Below are 10,334 nucleotides of genomic sequence, written 5' to 3' on the forward strand. Positions count from 1 at the left end.
CAGGAAAATCAAGTTCCTGCGATCAGATCGTGGAGGAGAATACTTGAGTCATGAGTTTGGCACACACTTAAGAAAATGTGGAATAGTTTCACAACTCACGCCGCCTGGAACACCTCAGCGTAATGGTGTGTCCGAACGTCATAATCGCACTCTATTAGATATGGTGTGATCTATGATGTCTCTTACCGATTTACCGCTATCTTTTTGGGGCTATGCTTTAGAGACTGCCGCATTCACTTTAAATAGGGCTCCATCGAAATCCGTTGAGACGACACCGTTTGAATTATGGTTTGGGAAGAAACCTAAGCTATCGTTTCTAAAAGTTTGGGGATGCGATGCTTATGTTAGGAAACTTCAACCTGAAAAGCTCGAACCCAAGTCGGAAAAATGCGTCTTCATAGGATACCCTAAAGAAACTATTGGGTATACCTTCTACCTCAGATCCGAAGGCAAGATCTTTGTTTCCAAGAATGGATCCATTCTAGAGAAGGAGTTTCTCTCGAAAGAAGTAAGTGGGAGGAAAGTAGAACTTGATGAAGTATTACCTCTTGAACCGGAAAATGGCGCAACTCAAGAAAATGTTCCTGAGGTGCCTGCACCGACTAGAGAGGAAGTTAATGATGATGATCAAGATACTTCTGATCAAGCTCCTACTGAAATTCGAAGGTCCACAAGGACACGTTCCGCACCAGAGTGGTACGGCAACCCTGTCTTGGAAATCATGTTGTTAGACAACGGTGAACCTTCGAACTATGAAGAAGCAATGGCGGGCCCGGATTCCGACAAATGGCTAGAAGCCATGAAATCCGAGATAGGATCCATGTATGAAAACGAAGTATGGACTTTGACTGACTTGCCCGTTGAGCGGCGAGCCATAGAAAATAAATGGATGTTTAAGAAGAAGACAGACGCGGATGGTAATGTGACCATCTATAAAGCTCGGCTTGTCGCTAAGGGTTATCGACAAGTTCAAGGGGTTGACTACGATGAGAATTTCTCACCGGTAGCGAAGCTGAAGTCCGTCCGAATCATGTTAGCGATTGCTGCATTCTATGATTATGAGATATGGCAAATGGACGTCAAAACGGCATTCCTTAATGGTTTCCTTAAGGAAGAATTGTATATGATGCAGCCGGAAGGTTTTGTCGATCCTAAGAATGCTGACAAGGTGTGCAAGCTCCAACGCTCGATTTATGGGCTGGTGCAAGCATCTCGGAGTTGGAACATTCGCTTTGATGAGATGATCAAAGTGTTTGGGTTTACACAGACTTATGGAGAAGCCTGCGTTTACAAGAAAGTGAGTGGGAGCTCTGTAGCATTCCTAATATTATATTTAGATGACATACTTTTGATGGGAAATGATATAGAACTCTTGGACAGCATCAAGGCCTACTTGAATAAGAGTTTTTCAATGAAGGACCTTGGAGAAGCTGCTTATATATTAGGCATCAAGATCTATAGAGACAGATTAAGACGCCTCATAGGTCTTTCGCAAAGCACATACCTTTATAAGATATTGAAGAAGTTCAATATGGATCAGTCTAAGAAGGGGTTCTTGCCTGTGTTACAAGGTGTGAAATTGAGCTCGGCTCAATGTCCGACCACGGCAGAAGATATAGAAGAGATGAGTGTCATCCCCTATGCCTCAGCCATAGGTTCTATTATGTATGCCATGCTGTGTACCAGACCTGATGTAAACCTTGCCGTAAGTTTGGTAGGAAGGTACCAAAGTAATCCCGGCAAGGAACACTGGACAGCGGTCAAGAATATCCTGAAGTACCTGAAAAGGACTAAGGAAATGTTTCTCGTCTATGGAGGTGACGAAGAGCTCGTCGTAAAGGGTTACGTCGATGCTAGCTTCGACATAGATCTGGATGACTCTAAGTCACAAACCGGATACGTGTATATTTTGAATGGTGGGGCAGTAAGCTGGTGCAGTTGCAAGCAGAGCATCATGGCGGGATCTACATGTGAAGCGGAGTACATGGCAGCCTCGGAGGCAGCACATGAAGCAATTTGGGTGAAGGAGTTCATCACCGACCTAGGAGTCATACCCAATGCGCCGGGGCCGATCAAGCTCTTCTATGACAACACTGGAGCTATTTCTCTTGCCAAGGAGCCCAGGTTTCACAAGAAGACAAGGCACATCAAGCGTCGCTTCAACTCCATTCGTGAAAATGTTCAAGATGGAGACAAAGATATTTGTAAAGTACACACGGACCTGAATGTAGCAGATCCGTTGACTAAACCTCTCCCTAGAGCAAAACATGATCAACACCAAAATTCCATGGGTGTTCGATTCATCACAATGTAACTAGATTATTGACTCTAGTGCAAGTGGGAGACTGTTGGAAATATGCCCTAGAGGCAATAATAAAAGCATTATTATTATATTTCCTTGTTCATGATAATTGTCTTTATTCATGCTATAATTGTGTTATCCGGAAATCGTAATACATGTGTGAATAATAGACACCAACATGTCCCTAGTAAGCCTCTAGTTGACTAGCTCGTTGATCAATAGATAGTCAAGGTTTCCTGACTATGGACATTGGATGTCATTGATAACGAGATCACGTCATTAGGAGAATGATGTGATGGACAAGACCCAATCCTAAACATAGCACAAGATCGTATAGTTCGTTTGCTAGACTTTTCCAATGTCAAGTATCTTTTCCTTAGACGATGAGATCGTGTAACTCCCGGATACCGTAGGAGTGCTTTGGGTGTACCAAACATCACAATGTAACTGGGTGACTATAAAGGTATACTACGGGTATCTCCGAAAGTGTTTGTTGGGTTGACATGGATCAAGACTGGGATTTGTCACTCCGTATGACGGAGAGGTATCACTGGGCCCACTCGGTAATGCATCATCATAATGAGCTCAAAGTGACCAAGTGTCTGGTCACGGGATCATGCATTACGGTACGAGTAAAGTGACTTGCCGGTAACGAGATTGAACGAGGTATTGGGATACCGACGATCGGATCTCGGGCAAGTAACATACCGATTGACAAAGGGAATTGTATACGGGGTTGCTTGAATCCTCGACATCATTGTTCATCCGATGAGATCATCGAGGAGCATGTGGGAGCCAACATGGGTATCCAGATCCCGCTGTTGGTTATTGACCAGAGAGCGATCTCGGTCATGTCTACATGTCTCCCGAACCCGTAGGGTCTACACACTTAAGGTTCGGTGACGCTAGGGTTATAGGGATATGTATATGTAGTAACCCGAATGTTGTTCGGAGTCCCGGATGAGATCCCGGACGTCACGAGGAGTTCCGGAATGGTCCGGAGGTAAAGAATTATATATAGGAAGTTCTATTTCGGCCATCGGGACAAGTTTCGGGGTCACCGGTATTGTACCGGGACCACCGGAAGGGTCCCGGGGGTCCACCGAGTGGGGCCACCTGTCCCGGGGGGCCACATGGGCTGTAGGGGGTGCGCCTTGGCCTACATGGGCCAAGGGCACCAGCCCTAAGAGGCCCATGCGCCTAGGGTTTCAAGGAGGGAAGAGTCCCAAAGGGGGAAGGCACCCCTAGGTGCCTTGGGGAGGAGGGATTCCTCCCCTTGGCCGCACCCCCTAGGAGATTAGATCTCCTAGGGCCGGCGCCCCCCCTGGCCCTCCTATATATAGTGGGTAGATGGAGGACTTCTTACCTTGATCTTTGGTGCCTCCCTCTCCCTCTCCAACACCTCCTCCTCCTCCATAGTGCTTGGCGAAGCCCTACCGGAGTACTGCAGCTCCATCAACACCACGCCGTCGTGCTGCTGCTGGAGCCATCTCCCTCAACCTCTCCTTCCCCCTTGCTGGATCAAGAAGAAGGAGACGTTACGCTGACCGTACGTGTGTTGAACGCGGAGGTGTCGTCCGTTCGGCGCTAGGATCTCCGGTGATTTGGATCACGTCGAGTACGCCTTCCTCATCCCCGTTCTTTGAACGCTTCCGCGCGTGATCTACAAAGGTATGTAGATGCAATCCGATCACTCGTTGCTAGATGAACTCCTAGATGGATCTTGGTGAAACCGTAGGAAAATTTTTGTTTTCTGCAACGTTCCCCAACAGGGTTAACATCATCTATTCGAATAGCCGCGTCTGCGGTAAAGGACTACTTGGTTGCGTATACAGTTCATAGACAAGATAATGGTTACTACTAAAAGACTCAAGATAAGTGTGAGTACCGAGGATGGCCCTCTCGTAGGATGACGAGGGAGGATCCCCGGTGGAGTATTGTGTTGGTGATTAGTGGACTCGTGTGCAAAAACTATTTTACAGTGGTGTCTCGTAGGATAGCTTAGCCAAGAGTCAAAGCTGGCTTGCTGCAATAACTCCACCACCTTCTTGAGAATGAGCATGTATAGTAGGATCTGTTGTAAGACTTGCTGAGTACCTTTGTACTCATGTTGCTTTAATTATTGTTTTCAGACGACAACACCGCCCCCTCCGATGGGTTTTATGTAGACCTCGACGTCGATGAGTAACTTGCCACCCAGGTGGTGATTCTGGCCATGGAGGGGCCTATGTAGATAGTCAGGCTTTGACAAGCCTTCTTTCTTTCTAGTGTCTGTACCCAGACTTATTTGCTTCCGCATGTGCTTGTATGCTTGTATGACTTGAGTGTCGGGTCTTGTGACCCCTACCTGTATGAACATGTTATGTGTGGCTCTCCAGAGCCTTTAAATAAAGTACTTGAGTTGTAGAGTTCTGTTGTGATGCCATGTTGTATTTACACATATCGAGCATATTGTGTGTATGATTGAAATGCTTGGTATGTGTGGGATCCGACAATCTAGTTGTTTATCCTCGGGGAAATGTCACGCGGTGACTTCCGGAGTCCTTCCTAGCCTGCTACAGCCCGGGTTCCCCGGAGTCCTGTTAGCCCAGTGCTACAGCCCAGATTCACACGCTGTTGACCGACATGCTCGATGTGATTCATGTATGCCTGTCCCCATAGGTCTGTGTCGCTTTGGGTTCACGACTAGCCATGTCGGCCCGGGTTCTCTGTCATATGGATGCTAGCGACACTATCATATACGTGAGCCAAAAGGCGCAAACGGTCCCGGGCCATGGTAAGGCGACACCCGTGGGGATACCGTGCGTGAGGCCGCAAAGTGATATGAGGTGTTACCGGCTAAATCGATGTGACTTGGAATCGAGGTCCTGACATTTGATTTGTTTTTTATAAAAATACTTAAAGGGTGATACCAACACCACTAGTTTATTTTTAATTACTAAACTTCATTATTTTGATTTTGTTTTAGCTTTTATTTTCTTTCTTGTTAAAGGGTATTACCAATGCCACTAATTCATTCTTTCTTAGAAACTTCATTATGTTGAATTTTTTTATTCTTTAAGGGTAATACCAATGCCACTAATTTATTCCTTCTTAGAAAACTTATTTTTGCAAAAACAAATCCACCATTATATGCTTATTCTTGCATATTATAAAATAGCACAAATTTTGCCACTATTCTTTGTAGTTTCTTATTTTATTCTTTCTTAAAGGGTAATACCAATGCCACTAATTCTTTCTTGCCTAGAAAACTTTTTTGGGGGGGTAGTATTAGTATAGGGGAAAGAAGGCTAGAGAAAGAAGAAGGCTGGGCCTTTGGATCTTGATTGGGTGGTGGAGACGATTTGACAGAATGCCCCAAAAAACTAGGCGCCTATCAAATAATAGCCCCCATAACATCTTTTATGCAATGTGTGTACAATTCATACCACTGTCTAAAAATTGCACTACTATATGCTTATTTTTGCATATTATGAAAAGCTGCACTTTCCATGCGAATTGTGTGCAATTTTCTGTCATTGTTTGTTTTATGTGCTTCTAGGAACTACTATGGGAGCAGGACTTTGTAGAGTACTTGTGTTAATCAGTGTGAGAAAGTCTAAGTCATCTAAGCGTGAAAAAGGGATGGGCCAGTTAGCTTGGAGGCTCCAAGTTGGAGTTGTGGGCGTGCATGGCTTTCACTTGCTCTCGACGCGATAAGTGCAGCTGCATGCAGCCAGCGCAGTTGGCAAAATTTAAGCCGTAGGATGCCATGCAACATGCACATGCATGAGTATGAAGCTCGATAAGTGCACTGTGCACGACTGAAACAAGTTTGGGTCAGGCCACTGACCTAAATTTTATTTTCAGTCAACTGACCGGTAGCCGGTCCCATACGTCAATGCATAAAGCAAGAAAATGTACATGGCTAACTCCTGAAAATGTTAGTATGACCTAGCTAACTTTCATGCATTTTCCTGCATGTCAGCCCTAACTTTCTTTAGCGCCCAAGCACAAATATCAGCTTTATTAGTTTTGGGAGACTTTACTCAAATCAACCAATGGTATATAGAGTTATTTACCCAAAACCACCGCACTTGGGGCTAGGGTAACAAGTCAGTACTAGATTTGAGCCAGGTCACAAAAAACCATCAACTATGTGCCTAATGACTAACGAAGAGCACTGATTGTCTAATAAGCTCATGAAAACAATGAAACTGACAAGTTGGGCCCACCTGCCAGGCTGACGTGGCGTGCTTGTGTGGACAATATGCTGAGTCGGACGAGGGTCCCACCTGTAAATGACTCAGGTGTTTATCTTTTTTCCATTTTCCTTTTTCTCCTAGGCATTTTCCTCCTGGACATTTCAACAAACAGGTAATGTGCGCTGATTGACATCTGCACACCGCACGTCACCAGCGCCGCTCGCCGCCCTTGCTAGCCGACAGTCACCCGAGACCTGGCCGCGCCCGTGCTCGCGGCGCCCGCCGGGAGGCCTTAGTCGCGCTCGTGCTCGCGGCGCCCGCCCATTGGCCTTGGTCGCGCTCGTGCTCGCGCAGCCCGCCGGGAGGCCCTAGCCGCGCTCGTGCTCGCGGCGCTCGCCCATTGGCCTTGGCCGTGCCCATGCTCGCATGCACTATGGTGGAGCGCCATGGTCGCGCCCGTGCTCACGGTGACCGCCAGAGGCCTTGGTCAGTGGTGCACCGTGGTGGAGCGTGCTAGTCATGCCCATGCTCGCGGCGCGGCCCTTGCCGCGTGCGCCGTCGTGGAGCGCCAAGGCCACGGCCACACTCGCGGCGGTGTCCATGGTGGCTTCCCAGACCAAAGCGCGCCGACGACCTTTGGCCCCGAAGAGGTGCTTGGCATCGAGACACCTCCTAGCACGCGTGGCCACGCCTTTGACTCTGACAACGGTGAAGCCCTCCGCGTGGCGGCGCGGCCCTAGACGGCTAGCCACAGCGGCTCGGGAGTGGTTTGGGTGGCGGGGCGGACAAGAGCTGGAGGTGCGGCTGGGGTTGGATCCTGCCCGGGGTAGTGGCTTGTGACCGCGGGTTGTAGGTGGCTGGGACGGCGAATTAGGTGGCTAGGGCGGCGGGGAGGCTCTCTGGTGGTGGGGTGGCTCGCCGGGGTAAGGCTCCGGCGGCGGCGATGGATATGGCTAGGTTGGTGGGGAAGAAGGTGCTTGGGGAGAGAGAGAGAGAGAGAGAGAGAGAGAGAGAGAGAGAGAGGCCGACAGGTGGGCCTTAGGCATGCCACATCGTTCTGACAGGTGGGTCCCATTTGTCGGTTTCGCTGTTTTCGCGACCAAATCAGCCCGTCAGTGCTCCGCGTTACGTATTAGGCTCGGAACTGGTGGTTTTTTGTGACCTGGCTCAAATCTGATACTGACTTGTTACCCTAGCCCCAAGTGTGATGGTTTTGGGTAAATAACTCCAGCATATACATACATGAAAATTTTGCATTAACTAGTTTGCCGTGTAATTCAGATTGAAATTTTCAGCCGGGCCTATATAAGGTAAAAAAGAGGACATGAGATCAAGAAACCTAGCCTCTTTTTCTTTTGGAGAAATCACCCGAGCTTTATTAATAGTTATAGAAGAGTTTACCTAGCTCGGGGCCTGGGTCGAAAAGCCTTACACATGGCGACCTGGTACTTGGTCTAGAGAATTTTTAGCAATATTGTGAGCATTGAAGTTCGCTTCTCGGCCCTCAAGCTTTATTCTTCATGCGCCTATAATCTTCTCAATCAACATGGCATTTTCTCCATGGGCCATCCTCGCCTCTTGAGCCGTGCGCTATGCATCAGGGGAGCAGGGTATCAAGAAGCTTCCATAACCTTCCCAAGGCCGATGGAGAAAAAGAAGCATTAGGCTAGCCCAATAGTTTCTAGGGTTGCACATTTGGTTCACCCTCTTCCATCCAATTTTGTTTTAATTTTGTCCACACTCGACACACATTACGCCCACGGAATAGGGAAACGCTATACCACCAGGCACCGCCATGTATGTAGTTGTGTCGAGGAGAGACCTGTGGCAAAGTATCGTCGGAACACATGAGACATTACCATTCTATTATAAGTACTTCCTTTTTTTGCAAAAATGTCTTATATTAAATAAAAATTCATCAGATGTACAAAACATCTCATACATAATAAAATTATATTGAACTCCCTGGACCACTATGCAACCACTACCATCGTCAGAAAAAGCCACATATGCGTCGTTGTCGCTGCTCCATACTGAAGTTGACATGACCTTGTCGATGACAACCGAGAACTCTTCCAGTACATGCCCCTAAGGGTCGGTGCATGTCCTGAATCTGCAGTCATCGACGTTGAACCCTTGAATCAATCTGTAGCACTTGACAACAGATCTTGTCACTACACATGTACGGCGAGAAATCCTAACCTAGCCGCCCCAAAAAGATGGCATTTATCCACGCCGAACCTTCGTCGACTCCATCCTAAGGGGTGAATTCGAGGAGGATAGAAACCCAAAAGCCCAACTTGATGATGAAGCGCCGCCATCCGTCCGAGCGCTGCTCCTGCAAGGACTAAAAACCCTAACCTAAACCATAGCCGAGGTGGCGAGCTTCCACTCCTAGCCAACGGTGTGGCGGATCCATGGCTTCTCAAGCATCTCACAACGACGACAGTTATCGGAGTAGATACTCTCACTGTCCATACCGAAATTATCCATCTGTCCTCACTATGCACCATCCCTATGCTTCTCTAGAAAATATATCTTCACACTAATGCCGTGTGTATCAAAAATCCATAAATATTACCCTTTTATGGAGGAAATCCGGTACTCCTTGTAGGTTTATAATGCAATGAATGTGATTACCTTGAGACAGGACCTAGCCCAATGCACTTTTGGTTGAATACGCAAAAGCATTGTGTATCATTGCATTAATACAAAGATTAAAATGTACATTCTCTATAAATTAATATAGGGTTAATTATCCTTTTGCCCTCGGTAGTATCCATGTGCTCAGTTTTGCCCTCAGATGCGAATTGTACTCAGTTTTGCCCCTAGTCCGAGCACAACAACTATGACGAGGCCAAACGGCCATATTTGAGTCCATTTCGTCCGCCGGTGTTAGTGGTTGTGGGTCTGGAGCTTACACGTGGGACCGCGTGGACGTGGGTCCGGAGCTGACATGTAGGCCCGTGCAACTAAATCCCCAAATCATTCTAGCTCACACCCATCCGCCCGGCCGGCTGTCCTGTGCCGCCGCCGCCACCTGCGCTGCGGCCAGCACCTGCCCCGCCACCAGTTGCACGGCCTGCTCCGCTGCTACCGCACTGCGCCTACGCTCCACGGCTACCTGTGACGCCCACCACCTTCCTGTGACGCCATGGGTGGGGCGCCCACCACCTGCTCGATCCGCGGCGCGGCCTCCTTCCGTGCGCCCGGCCGGAGCGCTCAAAGGTGGGGGGCTGTTGGAGCTATTTGAACTAGGAGGAAGAACCCTAGGGAGAAATGGTGAGCAACGGCGACCCCGGAGTAATTGGCGAGGCAGGAATTGGGCCCAAGATCTGCCGCGTCCACGACTAGGTTCCCGAGGGGTAAGTCTCGCCTCTTGTTTAGATTGAGCTTAGTTATGCATTTGAACACTCGATTCGAGTAGGTTTGCCCAATTAATGTGCTGATTGCGTGTCTGTTTTTCGCCGGTTAGGATGGAGTTGCGGTTTGCTTTCATGGTGCACATTAGAAGGGACCGGTACATGTTCGATGCAAAGGATAAGAAGAAATACCAAGGAGGTTTTGATTATCGGTTGCCAATGGCTAGTAATTGGGGTTTTAGAAAATTTGGGGAGGTAATTTGTAGCCAATATCCTTGAGGTTTGCTTGATGAAGTGGTATACAAATACTATGATGGGGAAAAGAATTGGGTGACAGTTAGTAATGATGAAGAGCTAGCTACCATGTTTGTTAGGCATAAAGAGAAAGATAATTTTCATGTGAGGCCGCAAGTTGATGTGCTTGAGCAGGCATTTGGACCTAGGATGGCGGGTGCAACATCTCGGGGAGAACCAAGTCATCGTAAT

Source organism: Triticum dicoccoides, chromosome 2A (assembly GCF_002162155.2).
Source record: "Triticum dicoccoides isolate Atlit2015 ecotype Zavitan chromosome 2A, WEW_v2.0, whole genome shotgun sequence".
In the NCBI taxonomy this organism is placed as follows: domain Eukaryota; kingdom Viridiplantae; phylum Streptophyta; class Magnoliopsida; order Poales; family Poaceae; genus Triticum; species Triticum dicoccoides.